At 44.4% G+C, this 22,980-nt stretch overlaps 1 protein-coding gene across 1 annotated transcript in view; it reads right to left on the bottom strand.

The window, feature by feature from the left end:
• Window positions 1–10,609, bottom strand: part of LOC124612984 (thyrotropin-releasing hormone-degrading ectoenzyme-like) — a 291,166-nt gene extending 280,557 nt beyond the window's left edge. Inside the window, exon 1 of the mRNA XM_047141525.1 lies at window positions 10,510–10,609. The gene's annotated coding sequence lies outside the window, so the exon portion shown is untranslated. The remainder of the gene's footprint in view (window positions 1–10,509) is intronic.
• Window positions 10,610–22,980: the final 12,371 nt, after the last annotated feature.

Here is a 22,980-nt window from a genome sequence, read left to right as displayed (position 1 = left end):
GATCGCCAATCCTAGGAATTTTGCGTCTGTTTAAATTTGTCGTGTTTGTTTCGATGTGTCTGCAACAGTGTTCTGACCAGTTTTGTGTACCAAGGAGTATCAATTCCGTCGTTTGTTAATTTGTTTGGTATTAATCTCTCAACTGCTGCCGATACTATTTCTCTGAATTCAAGCCACATCTGGTCTACACTTATATCATTAATTTGGAAGGAATGGAGATTGTCTCTCAGGAAGGGATCAAGTGAATTTTTATCTGCTTTTTTGAGTAGGTTTACTTTTTAGGATTTGTGGGTTATAATTTTCAGTCTCGCTACGACAACCCTGTGTTCACTCATCCTTGTATCGTTATTAACTCAAGATTATTTGTTGCTAAGAGTTCAAGTGTGTTTTCATAACCATTTGCTATTCGCGTGGGCTCATGAACTAACTGCTCGAAATAATTTTCAGAGAATGCGTTTAGCACAATTTAGGATGATGTTTTATGCGTACCTCCGCAATTAAACATGTTTTCACCAACATACCAAGGGTAATTCAAAGTCACCACCAAATATTATCGTATGAGACGGGTACGTGTTTGAAATCAAACTCAAGTTTTCTTTGAACCTTTCAGGAAATGTATCATCTGAATTGGGATGTCGGTATAAGGGTCCAATCATTATTTTATTCCGGTTGCCAACAATGACCTCTGCCCACACTAACTCACAGGAATTATCTACTTCAATTTCGCGACAATCTACTTCTAACAGCAACAAACACGCTACCGCCAACCGTGTTTAGCGAATCTTTCGGAACGCCATTAGGTTCTTCGCAAAAATTTCGGCTTAGCTTATCTCCGGCCTTAGCTAGCTTTTAAATGCCTATAACAATTTGAGCATCCGTGATTTCTACTAGCGCTTGGAGCGCTGGTACTTTTCCAACACAGCTACGACTATTTACGACTGTTATAGCGATGGTTCCTGTATCTACATTTTTCCTGTGTTCGGCCTGCACCCTTTGTGGCTGAAGCCCTTTTTGCGTTTTCCCGAGACCCTCTAAACTAAAAAAACCGCCCAGTCCACGTCAAACAGCCACTGCTACCCGTGCAGCCACCTCCTGCGTATAGTGAACACCTGATCTATTCAGCGGAACCCGAAACCCACCCGCCCCTTGGCGCAAGTCGAGGAATATGCAGCCTACACGACCGCAGAACCCTCTGAGCCTCCAGTCATATAATCGAGCCATCAGTGACCAACGTCTATGAACTGGCTTCTGTAATGTACTGTAGCAACTATTTTCAGTCTGATGGTTGCATGTGTTTCACTATAATGTTTGTCTGACTTTGGAACTGGTCTTGGTTGGACCAACAATAAGATGAGTTTTTGACAAATTTAGACATGGGATTAATTATCAAAATCATACTATTCCCATCAACAAGTACCCTTTTATCTGAAACTTAGATCGTCAGCAGTGTCCATGTGAGTTTTGACCACTCATAGAACTATCTTTTATGTATTTTGATAAATCTGATGCCTGTTGTTAAGGTCGAACTGATCTCATAGAGTAACCTCTAATTGCTTTTAGTAGTGCCACTAACAGATCATCATGTGTTTCGATAAGTAGTACAGACAACTGAGATTTGTAAGTACTTAATTTGAGGGTCCGTTGCGACTTGCAAAGTGTAGTACAATAATCGAACTTCGCTCACCGCTAGTGTGCCTTAACTTGTAAGTTTCAGTAGTAAGAAACAGTCGCTTTTGTTTGCACAAGTAAGACCTGTGCAGATAGTCATAATCCAAAAAGGAATACAATGATACCAACTCCTATACAATCAACTAGGCAGAATGTTATCTTCGTAACGATATAAGCATTTGCATGTGAAAGTGTTAAACTGTGATGTGTTTATCATTGTAATCTGTGCGGAAAATAACTAAAATACTAACAAAAATGATTGTATTTCTACACTACTGGCCATTAAAATTGCTACACCACGAAGATGACGTGCTACAGAAGAGAAATTTAACAGACAGGAGGAAGATGCTGTGATATGCAAATGATTAGCTTTTCAGAGCATTCACACAAGGTTGGCCCCGGTAGCGACACCTACAACGTGCTGACATGAGAAAAGTTTCCAACCGATTTCTCATACACAAACAGTAGTTGACTTTCGTTGCCTGGTGAAACTTTGCTGTGATGCCTCGTGTAAGGAGGAGAAAGGCGTACCATCACGTTTCCGGCTTTGATAAAGGTTGGATTGTAGCCTGTCGCGATTGCGGTTTATCGTATCGCGACATTGCTGCTCGCGTTTGTCGAGATCCAGTGACTGTTAGTAGAATATGGAATCGGTGGGTTTAGGAGGGTAATACGGAACGCCGTGCTGGATTCCAACAGCCTCATATAACTAGCAATCGAGATGACAGGCATCTTATCCGCATGGCTGTAACGGATCGTGCAACCACGTCTCGATCCCTGAGTCGACAGATGGGGACGTTTGCAAGACAACAACCATCTGCACGAACAGTTTGACGAAGCTTGCAGCAGCATGGACTATCAGCTCGGAGACCATGTCTGCGGTTACCCTTGATGCTGTATCACGGACAGGAGCGCCTGCGATGGTGTACTCAACGACGAACCTAGGTGCACGAATGGCAAAACGTCATTTTTTCGGACGAATCCAGGTTCTGTTTACAGCATCATGATGGTTGCATCCGTGTTTGGCGACATCGCGGTGAACGCACATTGGAAGCGTGTATTCGTCATCGCCATACTGGCGTATCACCCGGCGTGATAGTATGGGGTGCCATTGGTTACACGTCTCTGTCACCTCTTGTTCACAATGACGGCACTTTGAACAGTGGACGTTACATTTCAGATGTGTTACGACCCGTGGCTCTACCCTTCATTCGATACCTGCGAAACCCTACATTTCAGCAGGATAATGCACGACCGCATGCTGCAGGTCCTGTACGGGCCTTTCTGGATACAGAAAATGTTCGACTGCTGTCCTGGCCAGCACATTCTCCAGATCTCTCACCAACTGAAAACGTCTGGTCAATGGTGGCCGAGCAACTGGCTCGTCACAATACGCCAGTCACTACTCTTGATGAACTGTGGTAGCGTGTTGAAGCTGCATGGGCAGCTGTACCTGTACACCCCATCCAAGCTCTGTTTGACTCAATGCCCAGGCGTATCAAGGCCGTTATTACGGCCAGAGGTGGTTTCTCTGGGTACTTATTTCTCAGGATCTATGCACCCAAATTGCGTTAAAATGTAATCACATGTCAGTTCTAGTATAATATATTTGTCCAATGAATACCCGTTTATCATCTACATTTCTTCTTGGTGTGGCAATTGTAATGGCCAGTAGTGTAGATTATCAGTCAACGTATGGGCAGGCATAGTCAGTAATTACGAACTAGACCCGTTTCGTCTTCCATCCCACTGAAATGCACCGGTGTACGCAGTGTTCATCAGAGACATACTATCGAGGTACCAGGATCACATCCCACTTGTTATTAATCAGCAGATGTTGTTCAAACGTGATTGATCCCACCTCAATGGACTGAGAGTCAATGAAATACTAGATCAAACATCCCCTGAAAAGTGAATAGGTATAGAACGTCCAGTTTCATTGCTAGCACATTCAGCCAACCTCAAACCACTTGATTTCTTCCTGTGGGGCCGGGTGAAAAGGATACTGGGTATATTACAAAGAGTACAGCAGAACTTTGTGCGATGATGCCATGCCTGCATCGACGCAGGGGGGCGCCATTTTGAACAACTGTTGTAAATGTAACAGCTTGTAAGACTTGTACAAGTAAATGAAAATCATTATTGCGCAACCGAAGACATAGGATTTTCGGTCTCTCTGGCATCGAGTTATGTGCAGCATTATTAGGCAGTTAACGGGGGAAGTTACTTGAGGGTGTTGGGGAATATTCAGCGGGAAGTCTGTACGGCATGATCAGGTTTCGGAAGTAGAGGCCCTCAGTTTGACCTCTATACAAGGCCAAGGTGAAACTTGAGTGGATTTTTGCTTATACCTTTCGACCCTGTCGTTTCCGGACTCGAGTTCCTTACTCAAATTGGTAGTCTTCTTCACCATTCCAAAACGTTTTTAACACAATCCTCGTAGATAGATCGTCTTGTGCAACGATTTCAGTGCGTTGTGCAACCTTTCTAGGTAGAGGGCAATTTTGGGATAATGTTCGGAGACATAAAGATGCCGGATATTATCGTGTGTTACATGCTACTTACGCTAGCAACTCGTAAAGATATGTTGCCACTAACGCAGACTAAACTAGGCCCGCCCTGGTAGCCGTCGTGTCAAAGTGCCATTTCCAGGACAGGAAGGTGCACCAGCCCCGGATCGAATCCACTCTGCGGTCTGACGACGATGGTCGCTGTGCCATCCAGCCTTGACGTAGATTTTAGGCTGTTTCCCTCATCCCACTAGGCGATTAGCAGGTTGGTACCCAAGTCCCGCTTCAGTTACACAATTTCCAAAGATTTTGAAAGAATTCGCTCACTTTCACATCAATAACACTACACGCCGACAGTTGGGGTACACATATTCCATCCCAGAGGGTAACTGGGCGGCAGCATGAGCGGGATCTAGCCACTATTACACTAATCGTGCCAAATCCGTTAATAACCATGCCGTGCGTGCGTCGATGGGGGACAAAAGCAAAAGAAAAAGAACAAAGCAGACCAAACTAAACGTCGCGTCATTTTTCATCCACATCTCGGGGGGACAAGTGTGGTGATCATGATGGGCATGAAAATCACGAAACTGTTTCTTAAACGACGCCACGATTTATTTTTCCGCCATAAGTGCTCAAACGATCTAGTGAAATGGCCTTTTGACGCCGAAGTCGATGAGACATACGGCACTGCAAATTTTCTAACGTTTCTGCAAGTGAATGTGTTGGGGATGTAGTGCACCCGGAAAATCTTCCACGATAGTTCTCTTCATATTATTGTAAGTAAACTGACATTTCCTAGCCGGCCGCTGTGACCAAGCGGTTCTAGGCGCTTCAGTCCGGAACCATGCTGCTGCTACGATCGCGGGTTCGAATCCTACCTCGGGCATGGATGTGTGTGTTGTCCTTAGGTTGGTTAGGTTTAGGTAGTTCTAAGTCTAGGGGACTGATGACGTCAGATGTGAAGTCACATTGTGCTTAGAGCCATTTGAATTTTGACATTTCCTAACTCCCTACCAATGAGTCGATTTGTATTTACCTTAGAGTGAGTCATTTAGGTTCCGTGCATGATACGGTGGCCGATGCGCAGAGACCAGTTTTCGTCCAGAACTCTGGGCGAGTTCATTCGTTTGTCTAAGAGGGGAGACCGACATCATCGTTTGCCCTCTTTTTGCCTGTCGGTGACGTACTGCGATGACAGAATCGGGCTACATGCGCTGCAATCTTTCTCAAATTATTTTACAGAAAGTATTCCTTAAAAAAATCAGTTTTGCATTACTTACGGCTTTATATGTCAGGTTCACAATGACGTGCCCATCATTTCGTTAATGGTCATAGCATATTTACATGGAAGTAGGACACTGAGCGAAATTCGAAAAGGTTTGCAATGAAAAATATGGGTTACTATGATTTTGGGTTTGGTGCTTATTACATAGTATGTAATAAGAAATTAGCTAGAAGAGATAAAAATATATTCTTTAATGAACAGTGCAAGGAAGTTGAAGATAGTAACGTAATGGGGAAGACAAGAGATCTTTACAAGAAAATTAGAGAAATTAAAGGAAAATTCCAGGCAAAAATTGGAATGATAAAAGATAGAAACGGGAAAGATCTGAGTGAAGCAGAGGATGTTAAGGAAAGATGGGCAGAATATGTAGAAGACCTATACAAGAAAGGACTGCATCATGACAGGGCTCCTACTGCTGATGTTAATGTTAATTTAGAACTAGAGCCAGATATTTTGGAGAGCGAAATCCAGTGGGCCCTTGAAAATATGGCTGATAACAAAACTAGTGGACATGATGAAATACCAGCAGAATTGTTTAAAGTCACTGGAAAGGATGCAGTGAAAGTGCTGCACTCAATATATCAAAAAATATGGATCACGCAGCAGTGGCCAGAAGACTGGAAAAGATCAGTATTCATGCCAATTCCAAAGAAGAAAAGTTCTAAAGAATGCTCAGATTACCGAACAATCGCACTTATTTCACATGCTAGCAAAGTTATGTTGAAAATCTTACAAAATAGACTTCGCCTATATCTAGATCGAGAGCTGCCAGAAGAACAAGCTGGATTTAGGAAAGGAAGAGGAACTAGAGATTAAATTGCTAACATTCGGTGGATTATGGAAAAAGCGAGAGAATTCCAGAAAGATGTGTACCTCTGCTTTATTGACTACGCCAAAGCCTTCGACTGCGTCGATCACAACAAATTATGGAACGTACTGAAAAAACATGGGTGTACTAGATCACCTCATTCATCTGATACGGAGTTTAAACCTTGACCAAGAAGCCACGGTGAGAACTATGTATGGAACAACGAAATGGGTAAAGATTCAGAAAGGGGTCCGGCAAGGCTGCATACTGTCACCGTACTTATTCAATCTGTATGCAGAACATGTCATGAGGAATGCGAGGCTAGATGAAGGAGAAACAGGAATTAAAATAGCTGGAATAAATGTAAAAAACCTCAGGTACGCGGATGATACGATCCTGTTGGCAGAAAGTGAAGAAGAATTGAGAACACTCTTACTGAAGGTGAAAGACGAAAGTGAAAAGGCCGGTCCTATGCTGAATGTGAAGAAAACGAAAATTATGGCAACTACACCTACCAATTCGTGGGATATAGCAGGAGAATCATGGAGGTAGTGACCACATTCAGTTATCTCGGTTCCCAGATCTCTGCTGACGGCGACTGCAGCCATGAAATCCGGAGACGTCTGTTGCTCGGTAGACAGGCGATGTCAAACCTTGACAAGGTTGTAAGGTCCAGAGATATAACACTAGCAACAAAGATCCGTATTGTGAGGGCTATGGTCTTTCCAGTTGTGACGTATGGATGTGAGACCTGGACCATTAGAAAGGCTGAACGGCGAAGAACTGACGCCTTCGAATTGTGGTGTTGGAGGAAACTTCTTAGAGTTCCATGGACTGCAAAGAGAACCAACAGATCAATATTGGAGCAAATTAAACCAGATTTCTCCCTGGAAGGTCTAATGTTAAAACAAAAGCTGACCTACTTTGGACACACAATGCGAAGGCATGCCTCGCTGGAAAAAACATTAATGCTGGGGAAGATTGAAGGAACTAGAAGAAGAGGACGTCAGAGGATGAGATGGATCGATGGCATCACAGAAGGAATGTGTTCCAACCTGGAAGGTCTACGGGAGAAAGTGCAAGACAGGAAAAAGTGGCGTGATTTGGTTGATGGGGTCACGAAGAGTCGGAACCGACTAAACAAATAGAGAGAGAGAGAGACATAGTATGTTGCTGTCTATGAAATTTAGCTGACATATAGTATGTTTCTTTAGATTTGGGTGAAGGTCTCTACTTGCCACCAATGTCGAGAAAATTAATCTGATGTAGCACACCCATTTGCGATCACGTCACGTCAGTGATAAAGCCAGAGTGAAATATCCACAACATTTCTCATATTTCATAAGCGATTTGAGATACTGAAATGAGATTTTGGTAAATGATAGCATGCAAAGAGGAGAGTATTTTGACATATTGTTGTTATGCAAAATTTCATTATCTACCGTGTTACTTCACCAGCTACAGACTTTTTCGATGAAAGTACAAAAAGAGAAGCTTAAATTAAAATAATAATCAGCGATTACTATTTACTGCACTTATTTTGGCGCAACGGAAGCATTCCTCATTTGGGATACGAAAGATTGGTTTCCAATTGGAAAATGCATTTTATACTTCTTCTATACTCTCGTGTTCTGCATAACGAGTGCGCTCTCATTGATTCTTCGTGTCACTGTCACCAGTTTTGTGGAATGTTACTTTCCTACAGTAAGGAACTTTAGATATTTGCTTTTACGCCCTTTAGTAATGAAACATATAACGCTTCTCTCTTTTTAAAAACAAAGTGATATTAAAAAATGTGTTGACTAGGTTGAAAACACATCCGTGATCAACAGAATATTGAAGAGGTAGTACAAAACATTTACTGACCTGTTATGGCGAACCTTTCCGATGCGAAACCCGTAATGGCTGAGTTTTACTTAAAAAATATAGTTAGTGATAATGTTTATTACTCACATTAATTTTAACAAAAAATATAATATTTCTGCGTAGCCATGATGTTATAATTTCTTTGAGTGCATTAAAAAGTGGAGGTTTACATCCAATCCAATGAAAACTTAAGTTAGTTGCTATCCTCTTAACAACAGAATGGGCAATGCAAAGCCAAATGTCAGATTTAATGGTCGAGTCCTCCACCAAAATATTTAGGTGTAACTCTTGATAGAACCTTGTCCTGAAAGAAACACGCAGAAAACATCCAAGCAAAGCTGAAGACTCGCAGTTACACCACACAGAAGCTGAGTGGTATGTCACTGGTCGCAAGAGCTACAACACTGCGACGCTCTTTCTTAGAACTCGTCTACTCTGCTGCCCATTGGTGATTTCCTACATAATAGTTTAGAGATGAGGAAAATCAATGTTCAGTGAAATGTAGCAATGAGGACAATAACAGATACATTAGGCCTAGTTTTCTTCGCTGGTTACCACCTCTAAGCGACATTGTGTCACCACATCTGCGAAGACATATTGCCCTTCTACAGGAATTGGAAAAATTAATTAAAACTCCACGGATCCCAGACCACTCCGATGCGGTCACACTTAGAATGAGCCGATTAAAGTCCAAGCACTCACCCATCATATCGAAAGAATCGCTGCAAGAAATAGATTTCTACATCAACTGAAAACTGGTCAGAAACGTTGAGTAGCATTGCTCATAAGGAATAAGACGTGACATAATGCCAGTCGGCGTGGAATTACCGCAACGTACTTGAAAGGCAGTTAACAGGCCTCATACAGGCCATAGTATCCGTGCAGAAATCATCCACCGATGAGGAAAGGCTTCATCTTCTCAATATAACTGTGACAATGAATAGAAGACAATAAAAGACACTGTAACAAGCTGTAGCAGGCGAATTTATCCTGGAAATCAAGAAGATATCTGTGAAGTGGTAGAAGGCATCCCTTGAATGTACTGAAAATTTCGATATTAATTTGTAGATTTATGGTTTCAGGTCTAGTTATTTTGTAAAATTATGCAATTCATTACATTGGTTGCTGTGCAGTTTTTATTGCCATAAGTTAAATAATAAATAAATAATTTCATGGTAGACAGAGTGGCTATTCTTTGCAAACCAAGACAGTGAAATGACTATAGAAAACTTAATAGTGAAATCAATATGTTGTCTTTATAACGCTTTTACTATGCCGAAGTACATTTTTAAGTCACAGTTCTATCAACAGGATGTGAGAACCTTCATTGCAATGTCAACACAACAGAAATCCATATCTGTGAATTCCTTTGATTTGTTTTTTTATATGACAGTCAGCAAGTTTTGAAACGTCCCCTTAGAAAAATTCTGAAATGACTGTGCTGGTAAACCTCTTATGTTATTTGATTTTCAAGCAACTGAGCAAAACTGAACGTACTCAGACATTTCTCTCTTTACTTATTCTGATCATCACTAAACTGACACAATATTTTTTTAGAGCAACGCAATCTGACTTTCAATAATCCCTACAAAAGAATGGCCGTGACTAACAATAACCTATACCTTCCATGAGTCACTTACCTCATAAAAATCTTCGTTACTCAAGCTACTGCAATACAGCGAGCGCCAATACTGCAGGCTAAATAAAAGATTCTAACTACTGAAGGCACTAACTACTGATAGGCACAGTTAGCAAATGAAAGATTTTGATAGAGAACAAACAATATATTTACCTTAATAATGTTCAAAAGTCATCGTATGTATATCTATCAATTCATAACATCCATCTTTACAAATTTCCTTTTTCTGGCGGACACACGTCCAGATCGTCCGTTCTCAAAACTCTGGCATCTCTCTCTCGACATCCACCACTGCTGGCGGCTCACCTACAACTGCGCAACGCTACGCGCTTTTCACATCCAACTGCCCAACACTACAATAGAGAATACTCCAACAATGCCAACCAGCCACAGACAGCACACAGCACAGTCAGTGATTTTCATACAGAGCGCTACGTGGCGTTACCAACATAAAAACCTAAACAGCCTACTTACAGTTTCATAGGTGCGTTGACATAGTACGAAAGTCTTTACATAACAACAGACGATGAAGCTGTGGCTTAGGGCAACAAGGATATAAATACAGCAGATAGATTTTATTATTAAGTTTTCCATCATAATTTCAGTTTTTGGTTAGGCAGGAAAAAATAAAAAAGGACAGAGAGAGACAGGGAATACTGTACAGCCTGTATGCTGCAGCATAATCTTCAGCTGAGTGAAACTGAGGTGAGGATCCGCTGTTAATACTTACTGTGGGCAGGCCTTGTCCGACTGGCGCGTTCGTTATCGAGGTGCGTGGATACTGGACTTCTGACTGACCAGTCGCCTAACCGAGCAGCGCCTGCGGCTCGACTGTCCCGCGCTACGTCACCAGGGCAGTCGGCGGCACCGTGTAAGTGGCCGCAGGCAGGAAGCGCTAATTCGCGAACGGCGGCCAAGAAGAAAGGCACTAGTGGGTAGATTGCAACACGAGACCCCGTCACGTCCCACACCACCACTAGACCTTTCCCGCTACTAATGGAATTGACCCGAATGAAGGACACGGCCACGGGAACCGTCTCCGGAAAGCGACACTCATTTCGCAATACCTTCATCAGAAGCTGCATCAACATTTGAGTACCTGTAAGCTACATCATGATCCTATCTTTAATAAACTGATACACAGACTGCAGCGGACACAGTGACCTTTATAATTAATGTCTAGCTAAACCACCACAGGTCGTGTGATACATCTTCATTACTGGTTTCACTCATCATAAGCGAGCACCCACAGATATTAACTGTCCTGGTAGCAACACATCGTCTGTATGTTTGCGAATCCAACTGGCAGCACTTTACATTGGCGATAATGCCAAGTGGACCTTTAAAACTACAACCTTTTGCCACCAGGGCAATGATGTTTCAGAGTCCCAGGATGCTCGCGCCAGATGAGTTAAACGAGTCAAATACGTCAGATAACACATAACCTGTGCTGGTTTACCTTAAACTGATCCTACATTGTATTACCGTTGATCAATAACAGGCACATATCGGACACTAACATTTTCCTTGTTTAAGTGTTCCGTTATAAAATATATGTGAGTTTGAGTTAGACCCTGCGAAAGGCTCCTAACAGATTAAAATGCGTAATACCTTATCTGAAGCACTTCTAAAGGCAACGGAGGCCATTTTATATTCGATGCCAAAGTTCGTTGGCAAAATTTTGCGAGTTTGTCGAAATCACAAGCTACATGGCGTAAGGCATTTGTTGCTACACGTAAGAAATTTGAATTAAAGAGATGTAAATTCAACCTACTTACGAAATCATTTGGATAGATAAATTATCTACACACATCCAGTTGGATACTTCTGTCATTGTCACCTTCATCTTCAGAAACAAAACCCAGCTGCCATAGCGGAGTGAAACCTTCGCACCTAAAAGTAACTCGTCGTAACTCCAGTCTGCTTCACGTCTGCTGTGCAGCGAGCTACCTTAATTTAAGCATTAACTGTATTTTTCTTACTTGTCACTTCTTCTTCCGTGTGTATTTGCTTTTAGGAAGCTTTAATTGTTGGGTGCTATTAATAGTGTTCCATAGATTTCGTGTTTGTTTTGAATACAGTCAGAGAGAGTCCCTTTAGTCAGCCATAGTGCCAGTAGTGCTAGTGTTTGTTTTCAATACAGTCCAGAGACAGGTAGTGCTATTTTCATTGTTTTCTACAAGAAGTGCCTAGCAACCACAGTTTAGTTAATAAACAGCCGCCTTTAGTGAATTAGCAGTCTAGTTAAAGGTTGATTAACTCTCTTCAGTAAATTGATTCCTTAGGATGGATAGGATGTGTGACTGCTGTGTACGGACGCAGGAGGAGCTGGCCACTGTTCGCGAACAGCTGAGCGTGTTGATGGCCGCGGTCAGCCGTCTTCAGGCTGCTGCCTCGGAGTGTAGCGGCAGTGGGGAGTCTGGTGCGTCGCAAGGTACACCCCAGGTGTTACATGCTTCACCCACTGTCCCTGCTGTCGAGACATCTTCGCGTGTACTGGGCGCGGTTGGGCCACCCTCTCCCCAAGGGTAGTGGTGGGTTCAGCGGCGTTCGCGGCGCACGAGGCGGAGGGTCAATGTGGAGGCTGGCCGTGTGGCATCGCCCGCTCTGCCTGTGAGTGGACATGTGGCTGCTCCTTCAGCAAGGTCCGAGCAGGCACACGGGGGGAGGGGTTTATTAGTTATTGGGAGCTCCAACGTTAGGCGGGTGATGGAGCCCCTTAGGAAAATAGCGGGAAGGTCGGGGAATAATGCCAGTGTTCACTCTGTCTGCTTGCCAGGGGGTCTCATCCGAGATGTGGAGGAGGCTCTGCCGGCGGCGATAGAGAGCACTGGGTGCACCCGACTGCAAATTGTTGCTCATGTCGGCACCAATGACTCCTGCCGTCTGGGTTCAGAGGTCATCCTCAGTTCGTACAGGCGGTTGGCGGAATTAGTGAAGGCGGAAAGCCTCGCTCGCGGGGTGAAATCAGAGCTAACTATTTGTAGTATCGTTCCCAGAACCGATCGCGGTCCTCTGGTTTGGAGCCGAGTGGAAGGCTTAAACCAGAGGCTCAGACGATTCTGCGGAGATCTGGGGTGCAAATTTCTCGACCTCCGCTATCGGGTGGAAAAATGTAGGGTCCCCCTGAATAGGTCAGGCGTGCACTACACGCCGGAAGCGGCTACAAGGGTAGCGGAGTACGTGTGGAGTGCACATGGGGTTTTTTTAGGTTAGAGAATCCCCTCCCTAGGCCCGACAAGACGCCTCCTGAGACGCAGCAAGGTAGGAGTAGGCAAAATGCAACAGGGAATAACAATATTAATGTGCTAATAGTAAACTGCAGGAGCGTCTACAGAAAGGTCCCAGAACTGCTCTCATTAATAAACGGTCACAACGCCCATATAGTACTAGGGACAGAAAGTTGGCTGAAACCAGATGTAAATACACTCCTGGAAATTGAAATAAGAACACCGTGAATTCATTGTCCCAGGAAGGGGAAACTTTATTGACACATTCCTGGGGTCAGATACATCACATGATCACACTGACAGAACCACAGGCACATAGACACAGCCAACAGAGCATGCACAATGTCGGCACTAGTAAAGTGTATATCCACCTTTCGCAGCAATGCAGGCTGCTATTCTCCCATGGAGACGATCGTAGAGATGCTGGATGTAGTCCTGTGGAACAGCTTGCCATGCCATTTCCACCTGGCGCCTCAGTTGGACCAGCGTTCGTGCTGGACGTGCAGACCGCGTGAGACGACGCTTCATCCAGTCCCAAACATGCTCAATGGGGGACAGATCCGGAAATCTTGCTGGCCAGGGTAGTTGACTTACACCTTCTAGAGCACGTTGGGTTGCACGGGATACATGCGGACGTGCATTGTCCTGTTGGAACAGCAAGTTCCCTTGCCGGTCTAGGAATGGTAGAACGATGGGTTCGATGACGGTTTGGATGTACCGTGCACTATTCAGTGTCCCCTCGACGATCACCAGTGGTGTACGGCCAGTGTAGGAGATCGCTCCCCACACCATGATGCCGGGTGTTGGCCCTGTGTGCCTCGGTCGTATGCAGTCCTGATTGTGGCGCTCACCTGCACGGTGCCAAACACGCATACGACCATCATTGGCACCAAGGCAGAAGCGACTCTCATCGCTGAAGATGACACGTCTCCATTCGTCCCTCCATTCACGCCTGTCGCGACATCACTGGAGGCGGGCTGCACGATGTTGGGGCGTGAGCGGAAGACGGCCTAACGGTGTGCGGGACCGTAGCCCAGCTTCATGGAGACGGTTGCGAATGGTCCTCGCCAATACCCCAGGAGCAACAGTGTCCCTAATTTGCTGGGAAGTGGCGGTGCGGTCCCCTACGGCACTGCGTAGGATCCTACGGTCTTGGCGTGCATCCGTGCATCACTGCGGTCCGGTCCCAGGTCGACGGGCACGTGCACCTTCCGCCGACCACTGGCGACAACATCGATGTACTGTGGAGACCTCACGCCCCACGTGTTGAGCAATTCGGCGGTACGTCCACCCGGCCTCCCGCATGCCCACTATACGCCCTCGCTCAAAGTCCGTCAACTGCACATACGGTTCACGTCCACACTGTCGCGGCATGCTACCAGTGTTAAAGACTGCGATGGAGCTCCATATGCCACGGCAAACTGGCTGACACTGACGGCGGCGGTGCACAAATGCTGCGCAGCTAGCGCCATTCGACGGCCAACACCGCGGTTCCTGGTGTGTCCGCTGTGCCGTGCGTGTGATCATTGCTTGTACAGCCCTCTCGCAGTGTCCGGAGCAAGTATGGAGGGTCTGACACACCGGTGTCAATGTGTTCTTTTTTCCATTTCCGGGAGTGTAGTAATGAAATCCTAAACTCAGATTGGAATGTATACCGCAGAGACAGGTTGGACAGTGAAGGGGGAGGCGTGTTTATAGCGATAAGAAGTGCAATAGTATCGAAGGAAATTGACGGAGATCCGAAATGTGAAATGATTTGGGTGAAGGTCATGGTTAAAGCAGGCTCAGACATGGTAATTGTATGTCTCTATAGGCCCCCTGGCTCAGCAGCTGTTGTGGCTGAGCACCTGAAGGATAATTTGGAAAATATTTCGAGTAGATTTCCCCACCATGTTATAGTTCTGGGTGGAGATTTTAATTTGCCGGATATAGACTGGGAGACACAGACGTTCATAACGGGTGGCAGGGACAAAGAATCCAGTGACATTTTTTTAAGTGCTTTATCTGAAAACTACCTTGAGCAGTTAAACAGAGAACCGACTCGTGGCGATAACATATTAGACCTTCTGGTGACAAACAGACCCGAACTATTTGAAAAAGTTAACGCAGAACAGGGAATCAGCGATCATAAAGCGGTTACGGCATCGATGATTTCAGCCGTAAATAGGAATATTAAAAAGGGTAGGAAGATTTTTCTGTTTAGAAAAAGTGACAAAAAGCAGATTTCAGAGTACCTGTTGGCTCAACACAAAAGTTTTGTCTCAAGTACAGATAGTGTTGAGGATCAGTGGACAAAGTTCAAAACCGTCGTACATAATGCGTTAGATGAGTATGTGCCAAGCAAGATCGTAAGAGATGGAAAAGAGCCACCGTGGTACAACAACCGAGTTAGAAAACTGCTGCGGAAGCAAAAGGAACTTCACAGCAAACATAAACATAGCCAAAGCCTTGCAGACAAACAAAAATTACGTGAAGCGAAATGTAGTGTGAGGAGGGCTATGCGAGAGGCGTTCAATGAATTCGAAAGTAAAGTTCTATTTACTGACTTGGCAGAAAATCCTAAGAAATTTTGGTCTTATGTCAAAGCGGTAGGTGGATCAAAACAAAATGTCCAGACACTCTGTGACCAAAATGGTACTGAAACAGAGGATGACAGACTAAAGGCCGAAATACTAAATGTCTTTTTCCAAAGTTGTTTCACAGAGGAAGATTGCACTGTAGTTCCTTCTCTAGATTGTCGCACAGATGACAAAATGGTAGACATCGAAATAGACGACAAAGGGATAGAGAAACAATTAAAATCGCTCAAAAGAGGAAAGGCCTCTGGACCTGATGAGATACCAGTTCAATTTTACACAGAGTACGCGAAGGAACTTGCTCCCCTTCTTGCAGCGGTGTACCGTAGGTCTCTAGAAGAGCGTAGCGTTCCAAAGGATTGGAAAAGGGCACAGGTCATCCCCGTTTTCAAGAAGGGACGTCGAGCAGATGTGCAGAACTACAGAGCTATATCTCTAACGTCAATCAGTTGTAGAATTTTGGAACACGTATTGTGTTCGAGTATAATGACTTTTCTGGAGACTAGAAATCTACTCTGTAGGAATCAGCATGGGTTTCGAAAAAGACGGTCATGTGAAACCCAGCTCGCGCTATTCGTCCACGAGACTCAGAGGGCCATAGACACGGGTTCACAGGTAGATGCCGTGTTTCTTGACATCCGCAAGGCGTTCGATACAGTTCCCCACAGTCGTTTAATGAACAAAGTAAGAGCATATGGACTATCAGACCAATTGTGTGATTGGATTGAGGAGTTCCTGGATAACAGGACGCAGCATGTCATTCTCAATGGAGAGAAGTCTTCCGAAGTAAGAGTGATTTCAGGTGTGCCGCAGGGGAGTGTCATAGGACCGTTGCTATTCACAATATACATAAATGACCTTGTGGATGACATCGGAAGTTCACTGAGGCTTTTTGCGGATGATGCTGTGGTGTATCGAGAGGTTGTAACAATGGAAAATTGTACTGAAATGCAGGAGGATCTGCAGCGAATTGACGCATGGTGCAGGGAATGGCAATTGAATCTCAATGTAGACAAGTGTAATGTGCTGCGAATACACAGAAAGATAGATCCTTTATCATTTAGCTACAAAATAGCAGGTCAGCAACTGGAAGCAGTTAATACCATAAATTATCTGGGAGTACGCATTAGGAGGGATTTAAAATGGAATGATCATATAATGTTGATCGTCGGTAAAGCAGATGCCAGAACTGAGATTCATTGGAAGAATCCTAAGGAAATGCAATCCGAAAACAAAGGAAGTAGGTTACAGTACGCTTGTTCGCCCACTGCTTGAATACTGCTCAGCAGTGTGGGATCCATACCAGGTAGGGTTGATAGAAGATATAGAGAAGATCCAACGGTGAGCAGCGCGCTTCGTTACAGGATCATTTAGTAATCGCGAAAGCGTTACGAAGATGATAGATAAACTCCAGTGGAAGACTCTGCAGGAGAGACGCTCAGTAGCTCGGTACGGGCTTTTGTCAAAGTTTCGAGAACATACCTTCACCGAAGAGTCAAGCAGTATATTGCTCCCTCCTACGTATATCTCGCGAAGAGACCATGAGGATAAAATCAGAGAGAATCCTTCTTTCCACGAACAATGCGAGAATGGAATAGAAGGGAGAACCGATAGAGGTACTCAAGATACCCTCCGCCACACGCCGTCAGGTGGCTTGCGGAGTATGGATGTAGATGTAGATGTAGAACTTATGGCGTGCACCAAGCGAGTTTTTAGGAATGATTACAGTTCACAGTATATATAAATGACCTAGTGGATTATGTCAGCTGATCCATGAGACTGTTCTACATAGAGAAGGCGCAACAGTTATAGCGAAATACTGCAAGGCATACAAGATCTCAAGGCTTAGTGCAGGAACTGGTGGTTAAGACTCGACATAAGCAAATTTAAAGAATTGCATACAAATAGGCGCACATACCAACTAATGTATGATTACACGGTTGCCCAACTATCATTGGAAACAGTCAAATTCGTTATACTCGTATGTTTGGGGATATGCACAACGAGAGATCTAAACTGGAACGATTGCATAAAAGTATTCCCAGGTAACACAGTTGCCACACTGAAATTCACTGGACGAATCCTTAGAAAGTGTAATACACACACCAAAAAAGTTTTGCATCACCTCGGTTCTGAGAGTTCCAGATCCTATACAGAAAATTGGAATAGAGATCAACATAAACATCATTTCCGCCCTTTTATTGCACATAAAAGCTACACATTGCGTGTTGTACCACCGAACAGCGAGATCTTCAGAGGTGGTCGTCCAGATTGCTGTACACACCAATATCTCTAATACCCAGTAGCACGTCCTCTTGCATTGATGCATGCCTGTAATTGTCGTGCCAAACTATCCACAAGTTCATCAAGGCATTGTTGGTTCAGATTGTACCACTCCTCAATGGTGATTCGGCATAGACCCCTCAGAGTGGTTGGTGGGTCGCGTCGTCCATAGACAGCCCTTTTCAGTCTATCCCAGGCATGTTCGATGGGGTTCATGTTTGGAGAACATGCTGGCCACTCTAGTCGAGCGATGTCGTTATCCTGAAGGAATTAATTCACAAGATGTGCACGATGGGGGTGCGAATTGTCGTCCATGAAGACGAATGCCTCATCAGTATGCTGCCGATATGGTAGCATTATCGGTCGGAGGATGGCACTCACGTATCGTACAGCCATTACGGTGCATTCCATGACCACCAGCGGCGTACGTCGTCCCCACATAATGCCACCCCAAAACAGCAGGGAACCTCCACCTTGCTGTACTCTCTGGACAGTGTTCTAAGGCGTACAGACTGACCAGTTTGCCTCCAAACACATCTCCGACGATTGTCTGGTTGAAGGCATATGCGACACTGATCGATGAAGAGGACGTGATGCCAATCCCGAGCGGTCCAACCGGCATGTTGTTGGGACCCTCTGTACCTCGCTGCATGGTGACATGGTTGCAAAGATGGACCCCGCCAAGGTTCAAATGGCTCTGAGCCCTATGGGACTTAACTTCTCAGGTCATCAGGCCCCAAGAACTTAGAATTACTTAAACCTAACTAACCTAAGGACATCACACAAATCCATGCCCGAGGCAGGAATCGAACCTGCGACAGTAGCGGTCGCGCGGTTCCAGGCTGTAGCGCCTAGAACCGCTCGGACACTCCGGCCGGCCCCTCGCCAAGGACTTCGGGAGTGAAGTTGCGCATCATGCAGTCTATTGCGCACAGTTTGAGTCGTAACACGACGTTCTGTGGCTGTATTATGAGCATTATTTAATACGATGGCGTTGCTATCATGGTTCCTCCGAGCCATAATCCGTAGGTAGCTGTCATCCACAGTAGTAGTAGCCCTTGGGCAGCCTGAACGAAGCATGTCATCGGCAGTTCCTGTCTCTCTGTATCTCCTCCATGTCCGAACAACATCGCTTTGGTTCACTCCGAGACGCCTGGACACATCCCTTGCTGAGAGCCCTTCCTGACACAAAGTAACAATGCGGACGCCAGCGAACCACGGTATTGACCGTGTACGCTTGGTTGAACTACAGACAACATGAACTGTGTACCTTCTTCCTGGTGGAATGACTGGAAATGATCAACTGTAGGACCCCATCCGTCTAACAGGTGCTGCTCATGCATGGTTTACATCTATGGGCAGGTTTAGTGACATCTCTGAAGAGTCAAAGGGACTGTGTCTGTTATACAATATCCACGGCCAACGTCTATCTTCAGGAGTTCTTAGAACCAGGGTGAAGCAAAACCTTTTTTTTTATGTGTGTACATCCAAGAAAGAAGTTGCTTGCAAAATCGTTGTTCAACTGATGTTTGAATATTGCTCGTCAGTCTTCACCCACAGTAAATGGGTGTACTAGAGAAAGTGGAGAAGATCAGAAGAAGAACATTGCGTTCGCTACAGGTTCTTTTATTAAGCGCGAAAACGTCACGGAGGTGATCAGACAACTCCCGTTGCAGATGAGGTATTGTGCATCACAGTGTTCTTTCCTGCTAAAATTCCGAGAGCATACATTCCTTGAAGAGTCAACCAATATATTGTCTCCTTCTACTTGTACTTCTAGAAGTCTTCAAACTCACACAAAGCTTACAAACAATCGTTTTCCTGTGCAGTTCTCACGACTAGAACAGGAAAGGGGGGGACTGAATGTGGCAGGCTGTGGCTTGCAAGGTATAGGCGAACATCTGAAACATAGCCAACATGGAAACAAGTAACTTTTTTGTTGTTGACTTAAAAGATCTCTTCCAGGATGTTCATATAGTTATTGGAATTAGTGATTTTGACATAGCTGGAAACACAATGGTCAACCAAGCACTACCACAACTAAGCTAGCAGCAAAGCCTCTGTCTTTCGTAAAATGGGCTAACAGGCCCTCATATTTTAACTCTATCTGAAACATTCGATTGTACCGAGACACATATAGAGAAAATCCAGCTAATGTTTAGGAGATAGTTGGTCGACTTGTAAGGTGTCAAAAGAATCAACACACCTTACATCGAATTCCTGAAACAATTCCAGTTAAATCGATATGTCACAGGACATAGTTATACGAAAATCTACGTATTTTACTGATAGGCAAATCGAATAGACATGCCAACATTTCGTGAATATGAAGCACTAGCTCTCACACTAGTAACTGCACGCACATAATTTCCCAGTCCCGAGCTAAGAGACGCAGTTCTGAGGAAAGAAGAATTTTACGACGGCAACGCCCGTCCCATGTTCGGCCGATACCTTCCCACAGCCGAATATCCAGCGGACACAATGCGACACTGCAGCCACTGCGCAGGGCGCCAGCAAAAGCCGCCCTTGTCCATGCTTTTAACGATGACCCTTCAAAAAATCCTTTCTGCAGAAACACGGTTGTAGATGGCATATAGACGCCCAGGAAGAACCCACTCAAAATATTGGTGACTCATTGTAGCCACCTGTGATGAAACCCATTGGAGTAAAAAAAAAAAAAACAAACAAAAAAAAAAACACGAAGACTGTGATGGGATGCATAAACTCTAGTGGGTGGGGTTATAACAAGTACGAACACTCAGACTGGTCAGAAAGAAAACGCGTGGCAATCACCTCTGATATAGGCAAACGCAGACAGAAAACTTAACTCTCCTCTTGCAGCAAATCGTCGAGTGTTGAGCAAGGCGACCGCACCACGCTGAGACGATTTCGAGAGTAATTATGTGAACACTTTTTCAAAGGCTCGTCTTAACTCTTAAGGAGTTAAACTGCAAAGTCTCCTAGTACAGCGAACTGCACTGAGCACTGAAAGTTAACGCTTGCGAGCGATTTGAGCACAACGATGTACACGCTATTCCAGCCAAATAGCGTGTACCATGCCAATTAACTTAGCTAGGGAATAACTAGGAGTCTCGATTTCCCTGAAGACGTAGGAAATGTATCAGACCGGTGTTTAACAGTCGAGAGAGATTTGGAATAGATTCTCAGGTTCACAGCTCGCGCCGACAGCAGCCACTGCCGCCACCAACGAAAGGTAATCTCATGCGCCCGCGCTACATCAGCAGGTGATATTCTATAGACACTCAGAACTGCGATCATCTCTGTCTCCCCTAATTTTTTCATACATTCAACCATGACCTTTAGTTAAACAAATTCACGATTGTCAGGCTTAATTGAAGTAGATGCGCGCGATATCCGCCCTAACGAAAAGGATTGACCAGCAACTGCAGAGTGCTTTAAACTCTCAAGTTATTGAACTGTTTTAATTGTGCAATTATATTTGCAGTGATGTTTATACACCTTAAACAGACCCCATTTAAGTTTGAGTATTTTCATTGTGCATTTTTAGTTTAATTTATATCTCTGGCCCCAATTGTATTTAGTTTGTTTGTATTTTATCGACCCCCCAGACGTGGTCATCAACAATCTTACATTAAAGAATCTTAGAATAGTTAGGAACTTCGCTTCACAGTTGTGAACACCCAATATCAGTATTTTACCAGTCTGTGCATATGATAATTATGACTGCTCAGTAAAAATAAACCTTAATAAAGAAAATCTAAGATTTTCGTTTTTTTGCTAACGTATAGTTATGCCTGAACCCGTACACTAATTTCTGTTAGTGATAACATTTCCTTTACAGGGAGTGTAGTGGAACTGTCATTGAGCTCATTGTCTGGTGACGTCACTGTCCGTACTGCTGCACTCTTCTGATCTCTGTATGGTGAGCTGGTATCTTCCTACATTGCCGGCCGTAGGTTCAACACAAATCCATCAAATACTTCCAGAGCTTCCTTGCGCAACTGAAGAAAGATCAAAAACAGTCTCACACATGTTGGAAACTTCACAAAATACGTACCCTTTGGAATACTTGAGTATCAGAAACATCTGATAAATAATTTTCGAATACTTTACAAGTCACGACATCTGAAGAGTGGTGAGTAGACTCTGCAGGCACACAGTTGTTAACCAAAACATCCTTCAGTAGCTGTTGGGGCTAAATTCGGTAACAAGAGCCTCCTCCTCCACCAACTGCACTCCAAACAGTGCTAAGATATAATGATCGAGTACTTAGGTTCCAAAAGTAACAAAACTCAGTGGCTACATCCTAACTGGTAACACAGCGAACAAAACACACAACAGGGGAAGGAAGAACTAAAAAGAAGTAAATGATAAAATTCGTTCTAAAATGCACATCAACAAAGTAAAATCGAGAAAAATTGCTGCCATTCGAATTGCATAGCTATCTAAAGGTGGATGAAATATAGATATCCTTATCTGTGCCCTTGAAAGGAAGTTAATAGTACACACATCAAAAAAAGTTTTGCATCACCCCAGTTCCCATAACTCCTGAAGATAGACATTGACTGTGGATATTGTATCACAGACACAGTCCCTTTCCAGAGATGTCCCTAAACCCGCCCAAAGATGTAAACAACTATGCATGAGCAGCGCCTATTAGACGGAGGGGGTCTGACAGCCGATCATTTCCAGTCATTACCCCAGGAAGGAGGTACACAGTTCATGTTGTCTGTAGTTCAACTATGCATGTACGGTCAATACCGCGGTTCGATCGCGTCTGAATTGCTACTTAGTGCCAGGAAGGGCTCTCAACAAGGGAAGTGTCCAGGCGCCATGAACTGAATCAAAGCGATGTTGTTCGGACATGGAGGAGATACAGAGAGACAGGAACTGTCTATGACATCCCTCGCTCAGCCCACCCAATGGCTACTACTCCAGTGGATGACCGCTACCTGCGGATTATGGCTCAGAGGAACCCTGACAGCAATAGTGCTTTTCGTGCAGCCACAGGACGCTGTGTTACGACTCAAACTGTGCACAATAGGCTGCACGATGGCTAACTTCACTCCCGGCGTCCACGACGAGGTCCATCTTTGCAACCACGACACCGTACGGCGCGGTACAGATGGG

Source organism: Schistocerca americana, chromosome 1 (assembly GCF_021461395.2).
Source record: "Schistocerca americana isolate TAMUIC-IGC-003095 chromosome 1, iqSchAmer2.1, whole genome shotgun sequence".
Taxonomy (NCBI): Eukaryota; Metazoa; Arthropoda; class Insecta; order Orthoptera; family Acrididae; genus Schistocerca; species Schistocerca americana.
The sequence above is the reverse complement of the archived record's forward strand: the minus strand, read 5'-3'. Positions and strand labels throughout refer to the sequence as shown.